This window comes from Manis javanica, chromosome 15, assembly GCF_040802235.1.
Source record: "Manis javanica isolate MJ-LG chromosome 15, MJ_LKY, whole genome shotgun sequence".
NCBI lineage: Eukaryota > Metazoa > Chordata > Mammalia > Pholidota > Manidae > Manis > Manis javanica.
Window position 1 is genome coordinate 64,334,808 of NC_133170.1, and position 27,558 is coordinate 64,362,365.

At 46.8% G+C, this 27,558-nt stretch overlaps 1 protein-coding gene across 4 annotated transcripts in view; it reads right to left on the reverse strand.

Annotated features, from left to right (window-relative positions):
- Window positions 1-27,558, reverse strand: part of TMEM132D (transmembrane protein 132D) — a 511,610-nt gene that overhangs the window by 24,435 nt on the left and 459,617 nt on the right. The gene's annotated exons all lie outside the window — the stretch shown is intronic.

Below are 27,558 nucleotides of genomic sequence, written 5' to 3' on the forward strand. Positions count from 1 at the left end.
AGTGCCCAGCACCAAAGGAGAACCTTAATGGAAACTGTGGGCCCTAGTTAATAATAAACTATCGATATAGGTTCAAAAGGATCCCTGATGTTTACATGGTATTTACAGTGTTCCAGGCACTATGTGCTTTCCATTTTTAATTTACTCTTCATCACAGCCCAATGAGGCAAGTATTATCATTGTGACTGTTTCATGAGAGCAGCCACTGAGGCACAGACACAGGGCCCCAGCCAGCCGGCACGGCCCCAGGCATGCTGCTTGTGGGGCTGCGCTTTTAGGGACCCCTTACGCTGCCCCCAGTCCTCTCTCCAGAGAGCCCCAGAGCTCTAAGATGATAGCTGCTTCTCAGGCTCTACTGCGATGAACAGAAGTACTTACATCAGTGAGTACCTGCCATTTTTGAGTCATTTTTAAAAATTCAAAAGCTTTGTCACATGTTATGAGTTTCCTGTTGACTTTTCAAATGTGAATATCTCATTGGGATTTTCTTTTCAATTTTTTTTGGGGGGAAGCATAAAAATGGAAGCTGTTACTGCTTCATAGTTTACAGCAAAAAGCATGTGTGGTGAGATGTAAATCCCACCCACTGCTGGCCCTCTGCAAGTCACCAAGGCCACCAGCCTCCCGTGCAGCCTTCCAGAGAGGGTCTGTGCATGTGCAAGCATTTCAGTATATATTTCCTCATTAAAAAAGAAAAAAACGATGGTCAGCATTCTACATTATGTGCTTTTTCCATAAAACTATAGCTTGCAGATAATTCTAAACCCTTCTTGGTAAATTTCAGGTTTCTAATATTCAGAAGTCTATGAAACAAAACCATATTCTCGAAGATGATGGTTAAGTGGAAAATGGATGCCAATTTTCCTTTAAACATAGGGGATGGGAACAGAGAAGGTAGTGTTTTGAATTACTATGGAATGTCTTCTGCAGTTGGAATACGAAGCAGCCTGCTCTGGGGTCATGACATGCAAACACAGGAATACCCAGCTGGCCCGTGGCCTGGTGATGTCCACATTTTGTGACCCACCCACAGGCACGGAATTTCTTTAATCTTTTAGAGGACACGAAACTAAACAAGGCTGCTTCCAATTAACATCAAAGCAAAACATACTCGGTGCTGCTGTTCTGACATCAAAAAAGATCTTCGGTGAAGCTCCCTTGAATAAAACCAGCCGTGGGATATGCTGAATGTCCTGGCCGTGCCAGGCAAGGGTCCAAGTCTGAGTGCGCTTGCTGCCTCTGCTGTCAGAGCTCTGGACGTGGCCCAAGGCTGCAGCTCACCCAGGCGAGCCCCTTGCAGGCCGCTGAGAAACAGCGCTTGTGTCTCTGCTGCTCTGATGCTCGTGTACGGCCCCCTCTCTGTTCTTCATCTCTGCCTCTTACACATAGGTTGCCTTGCTGCTCTGACAAATGAAGTGTTCTTAGAAAAGGCTTCATACCCCCAACACAACTGTCCCTAGAGAAGAACAGGGCCCCCATGTTGCCCTTTCCTTTTGAGCCCATCCCATTGGCTGTCCCATTAAGGGGTGGGGGGAGGCATGATTCAGTGGATGCTCATGAGGGCCACAGAAAGGGAGGACCTGGAATGGTCAGGGAGGTCCTGCTGGGAAGACAGAACACGGATATGGTGTTTCCTCACCAGACCTTATATAAAGGAGCTTAGTTGCCATGCCTGGAGGTGCTAGCTTTAGGAGCCACCTCGGGGTCAGGGGAGGTCATTTGCATCAATGAAATGAAGGGCTCCTTGACCCAGCACCGGCTAGAGCTATGGACAGAGCACCCAAGATTAAAGAAATTCATTCATTCAACAAACATTTTATGAGCACCTCTGTGAGCCAGGCACTGTCCTCAATATTAGAGAGAAAGCACTGAATCACTGAGATAAATTTTCTGATTTTAAGATGCTAATGGTGTTGTCAGGGGAAAAAGACATACCTTCAGATAGTGGCCAGACCTGAGAAAATGAAGTAGAGCCCCTGGCTGCTGCAGAGGGCTGAGGGTGTGGGTCCTGCAGGGGCAGGGCGGAGATACCATAACTAAGACTGAATCTCAAGTCTCCTGTTCGCCATGAGAGACCCGGAGCTGAGTCAGTTTAAGAAGCCTGCAGTCGTCAACAGTGGCAATGAGCGTGGCCTCTTAGAAAAGTACAACAAATCAAGACGCTCTTGTTGAATCCTGAGGGAGAGAAATAGTGTGGGTCAGTAGAGAATGGCGGCCCGCATCACACAGGGCCTGGAAGGTCACAGTGAAGTGGTGGGATTTTATTTAAAGCACTGCATAAGGCATTTGGGATGTTTTGTGCGTGTTTTTGATGCCACTCTGGCTACTTGGTGAGGGAGGAGCAGGAGCTGACAGCAGCGTCCACCAGCAGATGCCCACGTCAGCACATGAATGCTGGAGAAGCAGGATCTTTGCGTAGTATCAGAGAAACCTCCTCGACTACCAGATTATTACAAAGGGGAGAATGCACTTCATGGCAGAGAGCCTGGTGGCTGTCACCTTAGCTGGGTAATCAAAGTGGACACGGCCAGAAAGGAGTCAGGTTGAAACCCCCTCACATGCCTTGTGGGCTGTGCTCGCGAAAAGTGTAACTTCTGTCCAATCTTGAGAAGGCATCGGACAGACCCTGTCAAGAAACATTCTAGAACATACCTGACCAGTATGCTTCCAAAACAGCGAGGTCATGAAACATAAGGAAAGACTGAGGCATGGTCCCTGGCTGCAGGAGTGGACAATGACATGCATGCTGCTCCCCGAACTGCCTGCCTACAATCATTCTGTTCAGAGAGATAACAAATATCTGTACACAGTGTTGCCCAACCTAGGCTGCACATTAAAGTCACTTGGGTAGGGGGTGGCGGTTAAAAACCAGATTCCTGGGCTCCACCCCAGACCGACTCAATCAGAACTTGGTGGTGGTGGTGGCAAGGGGCAACCAGGTGTTGGTCTGTTTTTTAAATGCTTCCCAAATTATCCTACTGTGCAGGTGAGGCTGAGACCTGGTTCAGGGCACTGACAACTGGATACGGTGTCACCTGCAGTCTAAAGTACTCTTCTGCTACTGTCAACCTTCAAGTGTCCATATACGTGCTAAGAATGATAGAGCTCCTAGCTTATGTGTCACCCACACTTCCCTCCTCTTGTAAGTTAGTAAGTTTGGCTGCAATTCCCCTCCCACCATTTCATACCCAGGGGAGTGTTTAGCAGAGCTCCCCAGAAGGGATTCATTTACAGCCAATGGAACCCAGGCCGCGGCTGCTCCCAGGGACAGCTTCTCCTTCCCAGCCATGTGTTCACGTGATCACATGCTTTTGTAAAATTAGCCAAGTAAGCTATTCTAACCATGATTCTTTAAAACTACTGTCTCCTTCCACTGTGACTTTACTGACATCACCCTTCCTCTGTGCCAGATGGATTTTGACTGACCGTGGTGTATTTGCATCCTACTAAGGGGCAGTTGGATTGGGGGTGCATTCGGTTTGGGTTTAATGGGATCCAGGTACATGGTTGACAGTTACTTCCATGTGCATGAAGTAACTGCTGGCTATCCTGGCACAGGGATGCCTCCCAGAAATACTCAGATGGCTCACAGGGACAACCTGAGCAGTGACACCACAGTGCAGCATGAACTTGCCTGCTGCCTCGAGCTACGGAAGAGGTGGATAGTAGGGGAGGACTAAGGTTTCAGTTTGAGGACTCAGAACCTGGGCTGTGGGAAATCATTCCAATGCTGTGGCGTGTGAAACTGGAAATGCAGGATTCTGTTCTCATCTAGGCATAGTAAAACGTAAGATCCCCCCGTCAGAAATTTACTCAGTAATGCAGCATACAAAATAATACACACGCTCTACATTTCTTTTTTTAGAGAGAATTATATAAAACAGAGCTTAACAGAGTTTCTGTGCTTTAATGTCTTGCTGATTTTGGATGAAATGCTGACAGTGACAAAAATTTTATAACTCATAGCACATCACCAAAAAGACTTTGATGACACACGGGTTAAAAGTAATGATTGCCAGGGATTCAAAGAGTATTTAAGGTTAATCACTTTGTAAGAACTTGAAATGCCCTGAAATCTTACAGCTCACAGAATAAAGACACTTGATAGGTTTTGCCCAAACCTGAGAATAATTATAAATACATGATATTAGGAATATCAGGTTATAAAGCGGAAAGAAACTTTTCTAAATCACCAATAATAAAACAGCAAATTTTGATATACTATACTAAAAGAAAGATCAAATTATTTTTCGACTCTACCACCAAATATGGCAGTTAGAAAATCACCCTTATGATTGTTCACAGCAGACGCAGCCAAAGTATGGAGGGAAAGATAGGCTAGGGGTGGGTCAGGTGCTTACTTAAGAGAAATATTATTTTCTACATTGTTTGTGATGTCTGCAGTACTTTTCCCGCTTTTTACAATCTGCAATTTGTTTCCTGTAAATTGCTACATTTCCTGCAGATTCACAGGTGGCTCAGGAAGGGGTGCCCTCTTGTTCCCTGCTCGGGCACCCTACCTCTCCCCCTTCCACATCTCACCTGGATGCACAGGTACTTCGATGTCTAAAAACACTGAGTCATAACACTCAAATGCGCACATGTCCTAACTGGACAATTTATGGACACTGACATGTGCACACGTGTACACCCTCCTCGAGGCCAGAACCTACCACACTAACAGTCTCCCTTCTGTCCATCACTCCACCACCGTTAGCCGGCATCTGACTCCTCTCCCTACAGCTGAGTTGTGCCTGTTCTAGAACTTCACAGGGAAGACATCCCACTGCATGCTCTCTCTTGTTTATGGCTTCACTTGCTCACCTGCAGGCCTGTGAGAAGTGCTCGTGCTCATCGGCCTTATGGCTGAGGAGTGTTGCACTGCATGAACACACGAGTCCATCCATTCTCCTATGGATGGACATTTGGGTCTTGCGGCTTTTGGCCATCATGAATGAAGCAGCCGAGAATATTCTCATGCGCAACTTTTGATGATGTGTGCCTCACTTTTCCTAGGGTGGAATTGCTTGGTTTAGGGTAGACATGTGTTTCATTCCCAGAACTTTTAAGGGCTTCCTCTTGCCTCTCAGCCAACAAACTCAGTTTCCTCTCTGAGGAATTTGGGTACAAGCTACTAATGTAATCATATTTCCCCATCTCATTACAATTAAGTGACTGTGGCTGTAACTAATCCTATAAGGAAAACAAGAAGAAAATGGGGTGTTTACCTTGGGATGAAGCACATCGTGATGAGGCTGAGGCGGGAGGTGGCGGGGGACTGGGGGAGGTGCCTGGCACTTACTAATGACACTTCGTGCCTTTCTGTCATTCAAACAGAGCGCTGATGCACGCTGACTCAGAGATGACTTGACGTGTTCCTGAAAGCGTGTTCATTGCCAGAGGGATTATGTACATTGAGAGTTGAAAGATCTAGACCCACTATTAGACATTCCTGGGGCACTATCTCCTAATAGAAATTGTACGTGATCAGCAAAGCGGAGGAGAGACATCCTGGAAACCTATTTGTTCCACCCTTTCAGAGTTTAGCAAGAAACTAGCTCAGTGAGCCTGAGTTACCTCCATTAAGAGCACAATTCATCTAGCTCAGGGCTTCTTAATCTTTCTCTGATAAAGAAAGTCATTTTTTCCTTTAATTTCCAACCCAGCCCAGATGAACACGTTTATAAAATACAATAAAATGTGTTTGGAGGATGTGATGATGTTGAGTGGCTACAAACATTTCTAGGAGCTCAGCCTTGACTTCTGCACCCACCTCCTGGGGAGCAGTAATAGTCTGTGCAGCCGTGTGAGCAGGCAGATCCCTCTCTGTAGAATGTGGGGGCCCATTGCCCAGCCACAAAATCTCCTCTCCAAATATCATACACACGGGGCCCCTTGTGCCTCCCCGTGCCCCTGACAATTTACGACCAGGCAGGTCCCAGCAATGCCCCAGCCAAGAACACCTCTCTGGAATAACAGGAGCTGGGGGTGGACTTCCAGTGTCTTACTGCTTCTCTGCCTGGAAGTTTTCCCAATCAGTTTCCCTTTACTTTTTCTCAGTGTGTTGCAAGGAGTACATGTGGTTTAAACCTAATCCAGCAAGACAAGCAGGGCATTTAATGCAGTGACATTAACGTCTATAAATCTCTCTCTCTCCGCCTCTTTCTCTCCCTCTCCCTCCGTATATACGTATACACACACACACAGTCTCACTGGCAGAGCTCCCGGAGCACTGAATGTAGGAAGGAGGGGACAGATGTCATCAGCAGCAGTGGAGAGGCTACGGGGGGTCCTCTGTCCTGGTTTCACTGGTGTGGATAACATCTCATGCACACCAGCCCACCCAAGACTGCAAGCGTCCCATCAGTAGCTAGCGGATTTGGCTAATTAGAGAACAAAAACGCACTGGCATTGTCAGGGTGGTGGGTGGGTGGTATGGGAATAATTATAATATGTATCCATTTGGCAGGAATTCACATTGGGTGTTGAATTAGCATTCCTCGAATTAACACAGGGTCCTAACTTCAATACATTTTTCAAGGGTCTGATAAAACAAGCTGGAGTGGAGAGTTTTTATCTTGTAGCACTAAAATTTCAAATTAATGGAGAGCTTTTCTCTCCATTATTAGCATCAGGCAATTACAAATGAGAGCCAAGTCCTACATGAAAGGATATGTCACTGGGGCTAACAGATCTGTCACTGGAACACTGAGAAGTGGAGCATCATAGGGAGGAGGTCACACAGGCAGCCACATTGGGTGTGGGGGGCTCTGCGAATGGGGACAACATCGAAGGTAAAAGCATGTAGTCCAAAGCAAGCTGATTGCTTCAGAGAAACATATAGAGGAAAACCATTTGGTGCCAAGGATGGACAGACCCATCCATCAATCATCCAGGCCGAGAGAGAGGGGGACTCATAAAATGAATGAACACATTTGCTTCAAGGCTTTCCTACCAGACCCACACTAAATGGACCAAGGCATACATTTCCTTGATTAAGTTTTTGATATCTCCAATCACTCACATCCAAAGAGCACCTCTTCTCCTCACCTTCTGATCTTTGAAGGCAAGACTGTGCATGTTTCAGAAGACTGCCCCAGACCAACGTTTCACACCTCTTTATGCCAAACGCCTCACTGGCCACAAGTCCAAACAACTCTGGAGCAGCTGGGGCTAATTCCATCACAGTGGCTGGGACTCAACAATAGTCAGATGCGGGGGGACTTGGCAAGTGTGAAGGGCTCCCAACAGGTCCAGAAGGGTTCCCAAGAGCCAAATTTCAGTCCTTGCTCATATACCAATGGAAGCAAATAAGCCAAATGCATAAGCAAATGGGCCATTTGAGGACATATAAACAACCTGCTGTCCAGGCATTTGCTAAATATCAGGGATTTTGCAAACACTTCTCTGTTTTACCTAGATTTCTGGATAGGTTGAAAGCAGAGGCCATAAAAACACTTCTGCAAGCTGAGAAAGCAGGGACTAATTCAAGCACAGCAAAACAGATTTTTGTGTAACTGGTGTGTCTGAGTTTCTGAATTAAGATGACTGGGTGACCAGCAGGGAGAACTGGGGTGGCTGACATTTAGTACAGGATGCCTCTTGCCCACCTTTTAGCCAGAGTGGCTGCTGCTGAAGTCAGGTGTGGCCTGCTAGCACTCCGCCTGCTCCAAGTACCTCCTGCTGTCTGCCCTGAGGCTTCTCTGCAGCTGCCACATACCTGGCGGAACTTGTTGGAAGGGGGACCAATTGCCCCTGGTTGTCCAGGACCTCAGAGATTCCCAGGATGTGGGACTTCGGGTGCCCAAACTAGGGCATTCCTGGGAAGACCAGGACAGTAGGTCCACCTCCCACTTGGCCATAGGGATGAGCGTGCATACTTGGAAGGGCAAGGGAGCTAACAGCCTGGCACCCTGTGGCCAGTGGGGACAGCTGCTGGGGAAGTCCTCCCCTTCTTCGGAGAATTCTTTATGCCCCATCCGAGGGTCCTGAGCAGGACTGAGCCCCACCGCCACAGTACCAACTAGAAGATCCCCTCCCTCCCGCACAGTCCTTCCCGGGCTCCGAGCCTGCTCTTTGGGGCTGCTTTCCAAACCAGTTCTGAGTGCCTGCGGTGATTGCTGTGATGCGCCCCCAGTCCCTCCTCTCTAGGAAGGAAGGATGAGCTCCCCCAGCCATCATAGCCCCAGGACCCCCTCGGGGTCTGCTGAGCCCTCCTGCTAGGTCCTGCTTCTGCCCCTCCTTCCTACAGGTGTGGGTCTCTGAGGAATAGCCTGCATGCTGACCTCCCCCAGGGGTCTGCTTTCAGAGGAGCCCAACCTGCTGCAAGCACTTTCTAGAATGTTTTAGACACTTGGGAAATACAGCAGTTAAAACAAAAAATCCTGTCCTCATGGACCTTACATTCTAGGAAGGGGAGTGGACAGTAACCAAAGAAGCAGGTAGATTCAGATCAGAGGATAGCATCTGGGAATGAGACTCTGTGAGGCAGTGAGGGCCAGAGTGAGGGCCTGATTCTCTACAGGGTGGCCCAGAGGTGCTCTGGGGAACAGGCGTGCGCTGAATGGTCAGCTAGTGCTGGCGTCAGTGAACCACCTGCCAGCTATCCCAACGTGAGCCTAGATGTCCACTAAGACAAAGACTGCCTGGCTTAGCCCACTAAACGTGGTTCTCATTAGAATCATCTGGGTGCTCTGACAAGGCCAATTCCCAGGGCACATGCCCGGAGGTTCTGATTCAAGCAGACAGTGGTGGGGCCTGGGCACCAGAATCTTAACAGATCTTGAGGTATTTTTATGTGCAATGGGTTGACGCCAGTGACCCAAACACTCATGCAGTCTGTCTATGTTGACATTCATGATGTAGAGGTACAAACAATACTAACTGGAAACCCCAAAACAAATCGTGTCTTTTATGTGCAATCATACATGTACACAGCCATATGCATCATGTGTATGAATGCCCACATATGTATGTATTTTGCACACAGAGCATATGAGGTATTCTAGCTTCCAGTAGATTTTCCTGATTTTGAGATCTAAATATGCCTATTAAGAAAACAAGCACCCACATCAAAGAATCCTAAAATATTGCATGTTGCTACCATGTACCAGAATCCAGCACACTCAAAATACATTTGGTAAAACATGACAAAAAAAAAATCACAGAACAGGAACCACTGAGAAATGCTGACAACATTATGCTTACATACCTTCCAATTCTATTTCTCTGAATTTTAGTGGATCCTATTTAGACCCCAGTCACTCATCCTAATAATTAAATTCTTACTAAGCCCACACAATCTTTGCTCTTGGAAACTTTTAATAAAATGACCAAAATTAAAAGCAAATGTTTTGTAATATTCCCAAACTTTCACAGAAGGACAAATACTGAACTTGTACTGAGGCTTCCCTTGAATGATTTCAAATTTAGCCATTCCAAATTTTGTTGACATCAAGACTGCAAAAATTCATTGGCACAAAGCAATCAATCCTGTTTACAAAAGAGTTGAACTCTGAGTTTTATTCTATACTTTGCTGTGATTTTTATTTGTGGTGGGTGGTTTAGAAAGCATTTTTAAGGGAAAGAAAAATTGGGGCAATCCATTGCTCTAAAAAGAAAAAAAAACTTTTTCCTTCAAATGTGTTTGCCAGGAATCTGTAAATTAACAGAAAAAATACATATATGCATATGTGTACATATATATGTGTGTATATATACATGATATATAATATTATACATTATATAGTATAATTATAATATGTATTATAATTATATATATTAAATTTATATAGTATATATAGTTACATAATATAACATAATTTATATATACATAGTTCTTAAATTCCTACATTTGTAAGAGAAAGTCTGTCTTGAGGAATTAGGAATATAGTCCTATACTCGGTAGAATTTCTAAATAGTTACCTTATGAGTAATTGTTTTCCTGGTGCATTAAAAGCAGTGGTTCCCCTTTAATAAGGGGACCAGAGGAGGTTGTCTGAGGCCCCTGGAGGTTGCAGATGAAGCAGCAGACTGCTGGGGGTGATGGGGTGAGCCTGGCTCTGGGTTGGTGGTAATCCTTGGCTGCAGCAGTGTGGGAACTTGCAGACTGGGCTGTCCTCCCAGATTGCAGCCTGCAGACTTATAAGACCTCCCTCCCCGTTGCTCCCAGCTGTGCTGAGCTACAGACCCTGCCTGGCCATGCACCCCTGGGTGCCCTGGCCACTTCCCGAGACTTCTCTGGACTGGGCTGAGGTTGGAGCACCTCTCCCTATCCCCCTTGCTCCTATTCTCCCTTCCTGGCTGTCCAACCTGCCTCTTCTTGTTACTGTAGTCAGAACACTTCACATGAGGTCTACTTGTTGACAGACCCATGGGTGCACACTCCGGTTTTGTCAGCTCAAGCACAACATTGCATGGGCTCTGAGGTATATTCGTCTTTTGAAGCTGGAACTTTCCATCTGTTGAACACCAGCTCCCCATTTCCCCAAATATCTATAGGTGGACAAATAAAGAGAAAATGTGGTACATCCAAACAACTTGGCACTGTGGCAGACCATCTCTGCCACCCCATGGGAGAGCCTGCCTGAGAAAGAAGCAGAGCAAGAGATGGAGAGAGAGGTCCTTGGGGACATGCCTTGAGCCTCCAGATCCAGCAGTACCTGAAGCTCATATGCTTTTCAAGTTTTAAGAACCAACATAATATTACGTGTGTGTGTGTAAATCAGGTCGAGTTGGGTTTTTGTCACTTACAAAGGCAAGAGTTCTGAAAACGCAAACCACTGACAATACCATCACATCTCACACTGGACTTTCTGCACCCAGTTTTGGCATGTTTGTTCTCTTCAAGGACATGGTTACAAACAGCAGGGAACTGGGGTGGGGGCATGATCTATTGCTCTTCCTCTGCCCCCTTGTGATTCAGGACTGGCTCCTTTTCCTCCTATGTCAGTATCTTCAGCTCAAGGTAATTCCTTTCCCTGACCTGGACAGGGGTTGGAAATGATTTGGGGCCCTTATTCTTTGCCAGGCGTCGTTTCAAGGACTTTGTATACATTATTTGATAGAGGCCACTTGACCAATGCATGAGATAATTTATATCATTATTCCCATCTAATGGCTAGAAAATGGAATGTTCACGAGGGTGACCTGTCCATCTCAGTCAATAGCAATCAATGGAGTCCGGTTACAAGCCTGGGCAGCCTTCTGCCAGGGCCGGGTTCTCCACTGTTGGACCGCACTGATACATGCGGCTGTGCTACCGGCCTTTACAGAAGCATGCTCCCGAGGACTGGGGGGGACCTTCGGGATCAGCAGGCCAGACAGACTTGTTTGTGGTTAATAACCTGGTCTTTGGCCACAGAGGCTGGGTTCAAGGCCCAGCATCACTGCTTGTCAGAGGTAATGTCACCATAGTGCCCGGCCACAGTGACAGGTCCGAGGGTGTGCCCAAGAGCTGCACCTCTCAGAGTCCTGCCCCGATACTTTGTTTCATATTGAAGCATGAGTAGAGACATGCTTCTGTCCTCTCTGGTCATGGGGGTGGGTGGAAGAAATAAAGGAAATTTCTTGGGACCATGCTCCTGGGGCCATGGGAAGAGCATGTTGGAGGTGAGAGGAAATCATGCGCATGTGAACACAGCTAGAAAGAGCAGCCGAGATGGAGGGCTCAGACACTGTGGACAAGTACTCCATCTTTTTGTATCTCTCACAACCCTGACAGTTTTGGGAGCACCATTCAGTTATTTGGTAGACTGTCCCTTGATGTGTATATACCTGGTGTTTTTGCATGATTAAACTGAGGTTAGCAATTTGGGGAAGAGCACCACAGAGGGGATGTGCCTTTCTCACATCAGGGGAACATTAGCACTACTTTGAAACTCTATTTGAAAAGCCAGATACAGGTTTTAAATGACAACCAACTATTATCATCAGCATCATCACCTTTGGCTTGCCAACCATGTGCCAGGTACTGTGTGTGAATTATTTTATAGTTCCCGACCCTTTAACTCCCACAAAAATCTCATGGGATAGGGTATTGGTACTCTATTCACCAAATAAGAAACTGAGCCTTAGCGATACTGAGTAACTTGCCCAAGGTCACACTAGTAGTAAGAAGTTAAGTTAGAACTTGAATATTCCGTAGTGTATCACCCTTCCTTGAATCTGATGTTCACCCTTTTCTGTCCCTAGAGTGTAAAGTGCTTCAATCAATCTACCTTCCCAAACTCACCTGAAGATGGCAGTGGGTATGTGATACTTTTGGATAATAGCAAATACGCTGATGTGTTCTGGGAGCATTTTACATTCTGATAGAGTTTGTGCCCCTTGCTGCTTCATTCTTTTTTCTGCTTGGGATGCAGACCAGTGGCTGGAGGTATGGCAGCTATCTTATAACCACGAGGCAACAGACTTGCGCAGGAAAACCAACCTGCTAAAGATGGTGTTGCAAAAAGAAAGCAAGAGCCTGGTTCCCTGTATATCATTGCTGAGCAGCTACAGCAGCGCTGAACTCCTCCTACCTTTGATCCCAAGTCACAAATAGGATTTTGTTTTTATTTTTGTTGCTTCTGTCAGATTCCTGTTATTTTCAGCCATGTGTGATCCTAACTGACCCCCAAAACACAAATAACAGCTTCCTTCTGTTTAAGGTATAGTAGCTTCTAAGCTTTTTTCTAAAATTTCTAGTTTAATGTGGGAGTCACACACTCAAGTGGCTATGGAGGGCAAAAAACATGAGGAAATAAATGAGTCAGGTGTGAGACAGGAAGTTGCCTCCCAGGCAGAAAGAGCACAAATGTCAGATCATCTGGCTGTTGCCTTGTACAAAAGGGGAGGTCGATACTGCCAGAGATTCCATTTTCTAAGAGAAGCTAAGAATTCTATTTTTAATACAAATTTTAATGTAACAATTCCAAATTTAAAAATCATGGCTACTATTAAAAAATTTTAAGGCCAAACACAATGTGTGTATTGGCTGCATATGACCCAAGGACCTCTACTTTACAACCTCTGACTTAGAACAAAAGGTGAGTATCACGATATTTATTCATTTTAAAGACAGAGGAGAAGGAAAATATTGTAAGAAAGCAGGCTGGAACTTTTCTGATCTTTGAACTGGCAATAAAAACCAACAACAAAAACAAGTTGACAAATAGCATCTCCTCACATTGCGATCATTCTTCAACACAGAGGCTAGAAGCCACGACACACAGTGGCAGGAAACCCATTCTTCTAGCCTCTGCTGTGTCTGATTGTAGCACTCACACCCCTGACCCCACCTTCATTGTGATGACAAATGACTGCCCCCAAACTCAACCTTACATGCTGACTTCCAATACTGGAAGCAGCAGCCCTTGTGACTATTTTAGTAAGAGCACATTAAAATACTCCCTTGGGCCCAAACTCTGAAATACGATTTTTTTGCAATATTACTTGGAGCCTGCAGGGAGCAGGAAAGATGAGTCCCAGTTTACAGTTAGGAAAAGAGAGATGGAATATAAGCAGTTCGTAAGGTCCTCAGGAGGAAGTGTGATGTTGCCTAGAGCAAATGATGGGCCTCAAATTCTGTCTCTTTCCAGTAGTTTCAGTCTCCAAGAAAGGTGTGTGTGTGTGTGTGTGTTAGGAGGTATGGAGGCTTTTCAGGTGCTATCTATCACATGTAGTGCCAATTTTCAGAATATTCAGCCACAGACATGACCACCTAACCAATCCTACACCAGCCGTAAACCATCAGTTCGGCTAGGCCACTGCAGTCCTGCAGAATATCAACCCTGGCCGCAGGGGAGGTGCGAAGGAGTAAGGTCAGCGGGAGGGATAGCGAGCTCATTTACGCGACCGATTCCGCTTGCCACTGGTAGATAACAACAAATAAAAACTCATTCCAAATCGTGTCTCTGCTGTGGAACTGTTGCCTGGGCAAATAAACAATTGATTACTCTGTAGGCTTTATGGACCTATTTTAGTACATTTTAAAGTTTGTAGAGAAACATGCATTTTCAAACCTGCCAGGGATTTTTCCTTCTTTTTTGTTTATTAGGGCATGGTTCAAATACGATAGCATTCAACAATATTAAGCATACAGTTGGATGAATTTCAGTAGTTGTATACAATCATGTGACCACTACCACTATCGAGGGCTGGAATGGTCCCCTCCCCCTAAAACATTTCCCTGTGTACCTTTGTATGTGATTTCCCTTGCCCACCCCAACCGCAAGCAACTACTCATTTGCTCGGTGTCATTTTATATTTTTTCTACAATTTCATACAAATGGAATCTTGCAGTACATGATCTTTCTCTTTACTTCTTTTCCTTAGCACGCTGTTTCTGAGAGTCGTCCATACTGTTGCATGTAACAGGAGTTCACATCTTCTGGTCCCTAAGAAGCCTTCTTCCCTTAAGTGCATGTACCATGATCTTTTATTCTTTCATCATGTATTGGACACTTGGGCTTCTTCCAGGTTTCAGGTTTTACAACTAATATTATAAGCCCTGAATTTTGGCTTGCTTTTTGGCACTACCATCACATGGAGGGCTTTGCAACTCTTTGAAATATATAAAAAGAGAGAGGAGTGGAAATAACTTGGCTTTAAACAAGCTCATCAACTGGTATTGCTACACTGTCAGAGGCACAGGAAAGCTGCTGCCCTCAGTGTTTATGATTCTTTTCAGGTCCTCGGAAATCATTCATTCTACCAACAAATGTTCACTGAACATTTTTTATGTCAGGTCCTTTCTAGAATTTGGGGACACAAGTGTGAATTAGGCAGCCTTTGCTCTTTTGGATGATTTAAGGTGGGAGGCAGGGCAGCTGATACACAACATGGAAAAAAAATGAATGAAAGACAGTATTTTTGGTATCACCTCTATGATGGAGAAAGTAAAATAGCGTCATGGACGGTGACCATTTTTTAGATTGAATGATCGAGAAAAGCCTCTTGAGTGTCCACAAGAAAAAATGTGGTGGCTTAGTGAGATCAGTGGACAGTGGTCTTCAGACTTCAGAAAGAAAGCCGGGCACTACCCAGAACAAATGTTGAAGGAAAGGCTTCAGCTGGGTTACACTCTCACGTCTCTCAAGACAAGCACTACTTTCCTGCAAAAGGGCAAGCTGGAAAAGAACAGCCAGAAGCAATACATTGGACATTTCCTTATCAGAGGGCCAAAAAAATAAAGTAACTGGTTTCCTGCCCCGTCCTCAGTATAGTGGCCATGACTTGCATGCGCATCTTCAGCCTCAGCTGATGGTCACCCTGATTCTCTTCCTTGGAATAACATGTGCCCCCAAAGAAATAGTAACGCGAATTAGAGATAATGCATCCATTTATAACTGCGGTATTAGCTCCTATTTACGTCTAGGGTTTGCACAGTCTGTGCGTTGGTTTCATGTTCTTTGTTTACTGTGTGTTTTGGGGAGTTTAAAACAGTTTTGAAGAGCTGATACACTGGACTTGTGATTTTAATCAAATGTTTAGAAATTTAGAATTAAGTCTGTAATCAATATTTAAATCTAATTTAGCCTAATACGTGAAGTCTGTTAAATTCAAAATTTTAAATGTATTTATTGCGAGAGTAGCATATGACCTATTTAGGGAAATGTTGATCATTTAAAGACTGGTAAGTTGGGTGGAAGACACAGTGCAGGTGGTAGCTGTGAGCCCTGCCTCCAGTAGTACCGATGCCATCGGGAAACCATCTGTGTACAGCTCTCCTGTGCTCCTGTAGCTGGGCGTTTTCTCAGGCAAACACCCCCTTCCATGTGCGACGCCTGCTCTCAGCATCCAGGCATTTTGCCAACTGGACCCACTAATTTCCAAGAGTTTCCTTGGACCCAGCTGAGTTCCATGCCCAACCCTCAACCCATCATTGTGATCAAAAGGACAAAATTCTTTATTCTACAAATTTTGAGCCAGAGAAGGTAAGGGCAGCCTATTCACACCACAAGAGTGAGTGGGGCACCTCCCCAAAGAAACTCAAGGGGACAGGCCGGGCAGGGCCAACAGCCCTGTATTTATAGAAACTGCAGAAAAGACGGAAGAAATAGCGATGCTGAGCCCTGAGTTCTTGGCGGCACAGTGTGTATGTGGATGAAAAGCCTTTTTATTGAAATCCTATGCTTTGACATTGTTCTTATTTTTCCCCTGGAGGTCAGGGCAATTTGAGATTTCAAATTATGCCCTTCCGAATGGAGGCGAGGTCTGCTAACCAGCAGTGGTGGTCCTGCCCACGACTGAACTTCCAGGGAGATTTCCCTGCACCATTCATGGGACATTTAACTTGGGGCTGTCTTATGACTGCTGGGCAGCTGCCTTGATTTATTACTTAACATTCCTCTTGCTGGACCCTCATCTACTCAGAGATTGATCAGTGGCCTGAGGGCTAAGATGCTATGTTCTAACTTTTTCTGGTATTCCCCCCTACTCCTAGCATGGACGTTTCCCTGCAGCTTCTCAATGAACGAAGAGAGTAAGTGGAGAAAAGGCAAAGAAGGGTGGGCAGCAGGGATGAGCCAGGGCGAAGGGCGAGGCGCAACACCCTAGAACCAGCAGAACACGGAAAATATACACCTGGAAATTGTGCTTATCCCTGTGTGGTAGAGGTTCAGCTGAGGGCCCCTAACAATCATGTCTCCAATATCCAGACCCCTTTGCAGCTCCTTCCCACTGACTCTGGGCTTAATGTCAACATGTGATGTTTCAACTTGCTGCGGCCAATGTAACATCAGCGAGCATGGCACAGAGGCTTGCCAAGTATTTGCAGACTGGAGCTTGTCCTTCAGAGCCCAGGTGCCATGTGAGGAAGCCCCAGCCAGCCCTGTGGAAAAGGCTCATGGTGGGGACCCACGGCGCCTAGCTGACAGCCCTAGCTGACCACAGACCAGTGGCTGAGGCAGCTGACCCCATCCAGACCCAGCTCAGCTTCCAGACCATGGTAGCCACCCTGTGATTGCCACAGTGAATTGCAGCCTGAATTGCAGAGCCATGCATAAATATAAATGATTGTTGTTTGAAGCCACTCTGGGGCTGTCTGTCATGCAGTAATAGATAACTGATAGACACACTTCATCAGCAATCATCTCAGGCAGCACATATATGTATGTGTGTGTATATCAAAACACATATGAATTATTTCTATATATTTATTATTTTATACATTTATAGGCTGAAACACAGTATATATACATATATATATGTAAGCACATATAACCAAAACTAAAGTTATAAAAGAAGCAAGACTGACCTTTACTACATGTCACGTGTGATAATATTTCCTATGAGTTGGCTTTCATATAATTTATTCCTTCTCTTGCTCTCTTTTTCTTTCTCTAATTCTGGTTAATAATCCACTAAATTGAGTTCACAGCTCAGTAATGGCCTTATGCACATTTGGAAAGCCCCTGGTCTAGAGAGCAGGTTTTTCGCTTGGTGTGGAGGGTTTTGGGGATGGGCTTCAAAGGGGAGTTCCTCAGTTTAGGGGGTGGCTTTCCTGAGCAAGGGCACGTGGATTTTCTGGTGCCCAGACTTTTGTCAGATTTGAAGAACCAACCCATGACGCTGACAGTCACCCAGTGCACGTACTCTGCCTGGGTGATGTCACGCGGCCGCAGAGTCACCAAGCTGAAGTCTGCCTCCAAACCTGAGCTGCGGCCTCACAGCCAACAGCCTACTGGACATTTCCCCCTCGATGTCCTAAAGCAACAGCTTCCAAACTTTTCCACTTTTTATTATTCAAGCCCTCTGCCCCAAACCTTTTCCAAGCTGGAAGCCAGGCAGCTGTTCTTGAGCCTCCTCATTACCCACGGAATGGTGTTTGTTTTATTGACTTTATCTATTGGGCACCTTCACACCGCTCTTCTGCCAGACTTTGGCAAATGTTCTGGTTCCAGTCCCCATGACCTATTTCCTGGGTTGTCCCCAGAGCTTCCCCACTGGCTTCCAGCACACAATTTCGATCTGCTGGGTTTCTTATCTACTATAGTCACCAGATGGGCCTTTGCAAATCACAAATGCTATGACATCCCTCGCTTGTGTGGACATGCACGACTTACCCAAACACCATCTATGCTACAGATTAATAAATAACGACACTGCCCTGCAGGGCAGAAGACACTTGGTTATCTGGTCTTGCTACTGTCCAGCTTCAAGCTATGCTGCGTCCCACCTCTAGCTTTCTGCAATATTTCCCCCCAAATGCCACATTCTCAAGCTGCTACATGCTTTCCCCGTGGTGCTCTCTTATCCACCTGGCAAACTTCCCACACACCCTCCAAATCTCCTCAATTTTACCTGTTCTGGGAATATCACAGGGTTGGTGACCAGTGTTTGCTGAGCACAGAACACTTTCCCAGGGCTTTCCATGAGTTAGACTGTCTGACCCACACACAGCCCTACATGGAAGGTGCTGTTAGTACCCATATTTTACAGATGGGGAAATTGAGGCTCAGAGGAATGACGAAATGGGTTGAAGTTCACATCACTAATAAGGCCCTGCCAAGACTCGACCCGGGGCAGTCCAGCTTCTGAACTCATACTTTGCCCATTAAAAAGTTACTTTTTATTTGGAAAAAATGTCAGACTTACAGAAAAATCAAAAGAATAACACAAAGAATGCCTGTGTGCTCTTGACCCAGAGTCATCCACTGTTAACATTTTGCCCACTTGCTATTATTTATTCTCTCTCTCTCTGTTTTCTTGTTGAACAATTTGAGAGTAAATCACATGTTCACATCATGGCCATTTCCCCTTAGACATGCAAGCATGTGTTTGTCTTATACGACCACAGTGCAATTATCTGGGTGAGTCCAAGGTGACTGCGAGTGTCCTTATAAGGAATGCGGCAGGACTGTGAACATGCTGAGTCGTTGGCTTTGTAGACAGAGAAAGGGACCAAGAGCTAAAGAATGAGAGGTGCTTCTAGAAGGTGGAGAAGGCATGGGGAAGAATTCCCCCCAGAGCTCCAAGAGGGGGTGCAATACCCTCTTCACACCTGTCTTGAACCCCATACCACCTGCTTTTGGACTCTGACCTCCAGAGCTGTAAGAACATATATTTGTGTTTTTAAAGCCATTGCTTCGGTGGTGATTTGTTACAGATCAACAGAACACTAATACACCTGGTTTGGTGAAACATCTCCTCGCCCCATCCCAGTGCAGGTGCACCCTTGTGCTGGCAAGGTGAGCAGGGACCGCTCCCATGCACAGGGACCCCTCACACCCCATATGCCTCTCCAGGAGGTCTACCTCTGAGGATTCCTGCTCTCCAAATGTCTTGCAGAAAACTAGGTCTCAGCTTTGCAGTCACATCTTGGGCTGGGTCCTCATTTGTTGGCGGTGGGGGAGGGCAGCATTCCAAATTGTGGGTCTCCCCAGCTTAGTCAAAAGGGATTATTCAGGGAAACACTGCCCCAGAAATGTGGGGCTCAAGTCTTCCTGCCCCTGAAGCAAAAGCAGGGAGATGCTTACCCCCAGCTTCTGTGACAGCTTGGGAGTGAAGCTGGAAAAAATGCCAGACAATCAAGCATTGCTGGAGAAAGCAGAAGGGTTTCTGTGCTTCTGTTCTTGCAGAGCGTGTGCAAGTATCTCCTGGGGCCCCAGGGTCTGTGTGGATCTGCTGGCTTGGATGATGAAGCACAGGATGGGAAGATGGGTTGGGGAGAAATGCCATGGTGTCGGCTTCAATTCTGCCCCACTCACCCCCAAGAACAGTGCATGCTCCACTGGTGCACAGAGGCAGGGGTGGCCTCCACTGGGGGGGCCTGTTTCAGTGTCTGGCTGTGGGACAGCACCCAGCAGGAGGAACACGTGTGATCCATGACCACTACGCCTACCGCTTGCTATTAGTTCCTCCAATTTATGAGGCTTTTATGCTCATTTTTTTTTCTTTCTGGGACTAGCCTAACCCTCTTTGTCAAAAACCTAATGTATGTTCCGGAGCAAAGGGAAACAATTACAGGGGTACTGATGTCATTTTCCACAGACATAAAACACAGATGGCAGCAGGCAGGAAGCCATGGCTCCCAGCAGGAGGGTCATGTTCTGCCTAGGTGACAACACGAGCAAGTCTTCAGGACATGGGACACCAGGTCCTGTTGTCGTCGTCTGGCCTTGAACGTACCCTATGATTTACTCACAAGTGAACACAAATAGCACCAACGAGCTATGCACATTTACATACACTGTCTCATTCATTATCTGTACAACCTGGTGAGGAAGATGCCTCATTCTTCTTTTAAAGATCAAGATATTTGGGCTTAAAGATGTATAAGCTTCATTTCCTGGGGCATGTGGTTTATAAGTGGCAGAGCAGAGGTCCTGGCTCCCTAAGCCAGAAGCACTGACAGGTTCTATCGCGGAGGAGAAGGGGCACCTAACAGCTACCCCTTCATCAAAACCTGCCCTGCTGTCCATGGTTATGCACAACTCCGGGAGGTGGTCTTATACAAACAATGCCTTACAGTTTGCAAAGGAGACAATTTGGAGACTGTGCTCAGAGGGAAGACTTAGTCTCTGGTCCTCATGTTCCCCTGAGGGAGGGAAGAATAAGGGGGAACATCCCCAGTTTCTCCTGAGGGCCTTGTTCACTCTTGCCCCAGAAAGGGAGACAGTGACTTACCCAACTGGAAGTTTAGAGGAAGAAACAGAGAATGCCCAGTGGACTGTACTTTGGAGAAAAGTGCATTGGTCAGCCTCTCCTGTAATCGGGTCTGAGCCACTGGCTAGATTTGGCCAACAGATTGTGAGCACAGGTGACAGGTGTCATGTTTAGGCTGAGGCAGGTCTGGGCTGGGCTGCCTCCAGATCCCTGTGTGCCCCGCTGTGTGTTGCCCTAGGAACCCACATGATAGGACAGGATAGAGGGAGATGAGATCTTGAGGAGCTGGATGGGGAGGCAGCCTGTCCCATCAATCCACACGGAATTTTGCAAAAGCGAGAAGCATTGCCATTGCTCAGCGCCTGGGATTTCTACTTCGACTTACTGTCCAGGCAGAGCATAGCCTATCCTAACGAATGCACTGAAAGCCATCTCTCCAATCAGCTTAAAGCTGATCAAGTTGACATTTTGATTTCTGGGTATCCACTGCCTGATGCTCCTTTTTGGGTTGGTTACAAATTCACCGTGGGGAGGAAGACAGAGAATTATCTGGTTTTTGTTTTTGCTTTCTTCACCTCGATATCCCACCTGCGCACCACATACACTCATGCCTGGAAGCTCTGATGGGGTTTTTCTCTTTTGAGCCATACAGATCTGGGGAGACACAGGACAGAAGAGATGTAGGGTCAGACAGCCTGCCGTGAATCCCGCCCTCCCGCTCACCTCCCCGATTACGCTGGTGGATTTCTTTAGCATCACTAAGCCTCAGTTTCCTCTTCTGTAAAATGGGGCTAGCAAAAGGACTTTGTCTCTTGGGATTTTCCTGATGATGAAATGAAATAACATACAAATAATAAGTTTAAAATATAATACTAGTGAATGTAAACAGCGCATTGAAAATGATAAAAATAAAAAATAAAAATAATTTATATGGTACTGGGCAAAATACTGGGCACACTCAAGTGCTCAGTAAAAGCTGGCCATCGATGTTGTCACTCTGTCCACTGGTCAGGATACACCATGAGCCCCCACCCCACCCTGTCACCCTGGGCAGCCGTCCTCCAGGTCTGCTGTCTGCCTCTGCTCCGCTTTTCCTGCTTTTGTTACAAATATCTGTATATTATCTGTCCAAATCCACATGGATTAATGTTATTTTTTAGTTATTATGTACCTGGTATACATTTCAATTGGTCAGAGTATAACTGACACATAAAATTGTCAGATATTTAAAATATATATGATGGTGGTTTGATATACATACACACGGTGAAAGGCGCTCCCCCACCTAGTTAGTTCACACTCCGTCACCTCACATATTTATCGCCTTTTTTTTTTTTTTGGCGTGAACATTTAAGGTGTACTCTCTTAGCAAATTTTAATTATGCAACAGTGCTGTCAACTAGAGTCACATTTTACATTAGATCCTCCGACCTTATTCATTGTATGTACTGTGTGAATCAACTTGCTTTTAAATCAATTCGCTTTAAAACAAACGGCTGACACGCTCTGGGTTTCCGGGCAGGCTGCAGGATTTCCCCTGAGCTCCGTCCGGCCCTCGCCTTTGGCGCTGGTATGGAGCGTCCTCCCACAGTCCGGCCAGCCTGGACATCCTACCAGCCAGGGCTTCAACATGCAGGCCCCAAATGCATCTTGTATTCCATCCACCTTGTAATCGGGGTCGGGAAGGGGAAGCTGGAGAAGCCGACCTGCTGTATCTCCTTCTCCTCAAACCATCCCTCAGCATGACGAGACCTCCAGTGCCCTAGAAACACCCCCCCGACCCCGTCTGTGCCACGGTGGGTTTGGGCTCCTGTGGGAGGGCACTGCCATAAGGAGCAGGTGGCTCAGCTGACAGTGTGGGATCTGCAACCACTCCCCCAGGGCGTTTTCTCCCCAGGAGGTGAACGGGGTCTCCAGAGAGGAACCCTGGGACATTGGGGCAGAACCGGCCTTCCTGGAGCTGCCCCTTCGGCTCCTTGTCACTCAGACCTTGCTTCTCGGGTGTCTGATAGCTCCCTCTGGCTCAGGCTCCTGCCTTCCTCTTCCCAGAACCCCCAGCCTCTGCAAACCATCCCCAGGCTCACTGTCACTCGGCGTCCAGATGGGCTCAGCCTGCTGGAGGCGCTGGTGGGAGGTGGGTAGACGGCAGAGATGCTGGACACCTCTCCCCTCTTTCTCTCTGTGCTTGGACAGTGCCTCTGGTGGGGGCTGGGTCCCTTCCATGCCCCAGCTCCCACCAGGCACCTCCTGTTGCAGCTGGGTGCTAGTGATACCCCCTCCTGGCTCATCCCGGCCTGGCAGAGGTAATCTGCTGGCGCCAGTCCCTTACTGTGGCCTGATGTGCCCCTCACCCTCAGCGCTACAGCACGAGTTCTACATATGAAACTCCCTCAGGGGGCTCTGCTGTCCTGACAGGTCTTGACTTACTGCACTGTTTGCAGCCAGCCCTGGGCCAGGAATGGGGAGAGGACTCACACACAACAGTGTCCTGGGTGCAGCCGGAGACACGTGTGTGTGCTGTACTCAGGGGAGCCGGTGCTCACCAACCCAGAACTTAAATGTGGTGTTGCCATGGGTCACAGGACTGAATGGTGGAATCAGAGATCTCTGCCTAAACAAGTGGAAACAAATGCTCGGGTCTTGGTGCTCAGGTCACAGAGAAATGTCACGGCACCCCAGGCTCTGCTGTGACAAATGGAAGGAAGGCTGCACATACTCATTATTTCTCCCCTCAGCTTCCTGCGGCTCTCTTACAATTCTCCCACGCTGCTTCCACTGTTCTAAAGAAAAAGAAGAAATATTCCACCTAAAATATTCCACTAAATATAAACAAGTGCTTCTCCAAACTCTGGAATCAGAAGGAAGGCGGTTTTTCAAGGAAAGAACTGGAGGCTCCGTGGATTGGGGCCACCAGGATGTGCTGGGGAGCCTCATGTCAGCTGGGACTCAGTGGTAGAGGCAGAAACACCAGGTGGCTTATGGGGTTACTGAGGAGTGGCGGCTCTGAACCTCTCCTGTGTGCCTGGGACCATGCGGGCTCTCACTTCAGCCGGGGGTCATTTGTGGGGCAGGAACGTGGCCCAGGAAATGTACTGAGAGGGGCAGAGCACCTCAGATGGGGCAGACAGCCCCCCGCAGCAAAGGCACCTGCCATTCTGGGCAAGACCCTCACAGTACCTGCTAAGCTTCTGGTTGTTTCACTGTCCAAATTTCCTCCGAAAACTGTCATTAATCTTATGTTTAAACGGTGCGACACATAATGTTTTATCCCTCCTTCCTTGACAACTGAGCGCAGCTTGAGAGACTGCTGGTAGTCCAAGGATCATTTTGAGATATTCTGGGGGTGCAGAGACACAGTGCATTTATGACCCATAGTTGAGGGAAACAGAGCCTATGAGGGAGGCAGGGAGGGTGTCACAGGAGACAGGCAGGTACCACCCCCAGAGGGCCATGTCCACATCAGATTTCAGGGCTGCCTCCCTTCACATCTTTAGAAACTGGAAAATATGCTTTAGTGCCCCAAATTTTGCAATTTCTATTAGGAAGATGGATGAGATGACATTGATTTATTCATTAATTCAACAACTATTGACTATTTAGCACCCATGATGATACAAAATTTACAGGATTGTACAAAAGATGGGTCCCACCCTCAGACACTGTTTCTCCAACATTTGGCATGGTCAGATCACTGAATGGGTGTCTGGAGGCACGTCACAAATGTATAAATAAAGCATAATATTTTAAAACAATAATAATCATACTTATATCAACAAGAAGGAGCCTATGGTCATGATAGTTCCCCGTGATGTCTGTGTCTAACTCAGTGATGGATGGCTTACCCTGAAAGGCGTTTTCCTCATCCACTGGGCTGCTCTTTTTCTTCCTTCCCTCCCTCCCTCCTCAGGAATGGCAGCTAGTTTGCGGTTTTCATCCATTTAACAGTTCTGGATGTTCCAAGTGACCACAGGCCCAGAGTGTTTGGTACAGCTTTTAACCGCCAACCCTCTTCCTGAGAGTTACATAATTCCAACCCACTGGGCCGCAACACGCCCAGCGCATCTTTGATCATATTTACCCTTTGTGCTTTACTGGTATTAGAGTCAAGACCAGGAAGCATATCATTGACCATAGAATAATGAACAGATGACGAAGCCATTCAGCACATCTCCCTCATACATGCAGCACACAGAGGGAGAGCCACTGTGTATAAAACACACACATCAATAATCCATTACAAGTGTACAATGACATATTTGTGAGCATACACAGATGCAGGTAACTGCTTTTCCACATAGAATTCTGTCTGATAAAGGAACTGACCCATATGGCCTTGCACTTTCTCTGCAGGCTTATCTGACATTCATTTGCACCTGCCTTCGCAAGCCCTGGGAGCTAGTGTAATCCGTACGCATCTCATGCTACGAGGAGCGCAGACATCTGTGATCGTGTAGTTTTGTTTTCTTTACCTTTTACCATAATGCTCGTTTGGTCTAAAAAGCTTTATGCTGCTCTTGCTGTAACAGGCTTATTAGAGCAGTACTTCTTTCGAAATGGTACAGATATTTCCATGGCTTCACGTCAGTTTAATAAAATCCAATTTTCGGGGAGTCATTATCATTCTTACTGCTCACCTTTTCCCTTCTCATGACAGATCGGCATAGTTTCAGACTCGCTTGCCTCAGAACATTCAGATTTACACTTGAGATTTGTCCACATCTTAGGTTAATGTCACCATTCTAGATACAGTACTAATGTTTCTGTTTTAATCACTAAATTTTACACATAGTCAACCTGTGTTGAGCCATTGATCTATTTTTATAAATTTGGAACCTACCATCAATACCAGGGGAATGATACACATTGCAAACTTGACAAATGCAAATGAAACACACAAATTACACAGAAACACATTAGCTGATATTAATTCTACCCTCATAACCGAATGTTAGATGAAAATAAAACCCCAGACCATCTGGTCTTTTCAAAGCCCACGTAACTTTAAAATTATAATGATTATTAAGAACACTATGAGGTTTTCTGGATAATCATAATTAATCTTGTGTTTATGACATATAGAATCTCATGGCCTTTTCCTCTGCAGCTGTCAAACCACTTGCTAGATTGAATCTCTCCTGTTGGAGTAGGGGGCGTGGCAGGGGGCATGGAAGTCACAGCATGGCATGTTGTGGAAATATAGGCCCCTTTGGCCAGAGATGCAACTTGACAGGTGACTGTGGACAAGCACAGAGGACAGCAATGGCCAGCCCAGGAAGTGCTGAGGCCCAGGAGTACAGGGGGAGGGCGGATATTTAAGAGATCACCGTGTGGTTCAGCACACTGGCTGGGGACCCAAATCAAGCAGAACTGCCCACTGAGATCCCCAGCCAGATGGGGCCATGGGCTCCACTCTGTACACGGGCAGAGTGGCTGCCTGGGTGTCAGCCTGGCATGGCTGCCAGTGGGAAGGGTGCCCAGAGTGAGAGCTGGCTGTGGTAAGCCCACCCCTGTGTCTGTCTCTCTGATCCCCAGTAGATGGGAGATGAACTGGATACCAGGTTCATTGTGTGTATGGGGGGGGGGCGGTCTTTACATTATGTCACTGTTGAGACATATGTCACAGTAAGGCGAATGTACGGGTCCCATAACTGGGCTGCCTGGGGTCTATCCTGGCTTCTCCACTTACTGTGTGACACACAGCTGAGTTACCTAACCTCACATCTGTTTTTCATCTCTATAGTTGGGGTAATATTCATGCTTATGTTATATGGTTATTATAAAGGCTACATGGATTAATATGTGAATAGTATCTGGCTTATATTAAGTACTGTGTGAGTGCTGGTTATGATATTCTCCCCAAGATGCTTTACCGTGGATGTGGAAGGCCTTTTGTAAATGAGGAACAAATGCAGAAATAAATGAAGGTTCAAAAGTTAAACATGCCCTGCATAAAATCTGTTTTGGACTAAGAGGCCCTCTTGTCAAGCCCAGGAAATGAACGACCTTTTGTCTCTGCCACCTGTTGTCTCAGCTTCCAGGATAAGGAAAGGTGAAGGCAGAGAGCAGCTCCAGTCGCCTGCAGGAAAAGAAGCATTTCGGGAAAAGGCTGAAGTCTGTGCCCAGTTGCAGCTTGGTAAATGCCGATGCCGATGTAACCCAGATGTTCTCAAGCTGGGGCGCTCCAGGCGTCAACTCTGATGTGACAATTCCAATGAACAGGATCGCGCTCCATCCCAGTGAGCCCCATCTTTCTGGGCCCAAGAAACTGGAAATTCCAAGTGCTATCCACACTTCTGTTCAGTCAACTTCACAGCCACCTCCTCACTGCCTCTTAGTCACGACGCGCTGTCCCGTCCACATCTACGTCACACTGTGTGAGCAATGCCACATTCCTTTCCCTCTGGAACACCTCCGGGGCAGAGCGAGCAGGCACCCAGGGTTTCACTGACTGTTTGGGAGTAAGGGGTTTGCTGGGCAGAGCAGAGCAGGCACGCAGAGGTAGCCCTGGGTCCTGCCACGGGGTCCCATGGCCTTTGAGCTCTGTCTTCCCAGCCAGTGCCTCTGGGACCTTTCTCTTCTCCTCCTCCCAACTATCAGTCTCCAGCCTCCAAATCGTTGCTTCTTTTCAGGATTGTGCGTTGCACCACTGGCTTCATTTTCAGCCTCTCCTTCCAAACCGTGCCTTCTGGTTAAGGACGGTGGTGTGGGAGGCAGAGCAAGGCAGTCTGCGGTGCTGGCTTCTGTTCTGTCCTCACGTCGCTATTAATGTGGTTTCCTAAATCTGCCAAAGTAGTTTCCTAAAACCCTCTTCTCTGATACGGCTTTTCCCTCTCTCTGGGGCCTTCTGCTAGGCAGAGATCAGGACAGAGGGCCACTGACAGTGCCGTTGGAATTGGGCCAGCCTCCCCCAAGCCCGTGAGGCAGAGCCGCAGGCCTCCTCGAGGGCGACCTACTGTGGTGCTGTGTCAC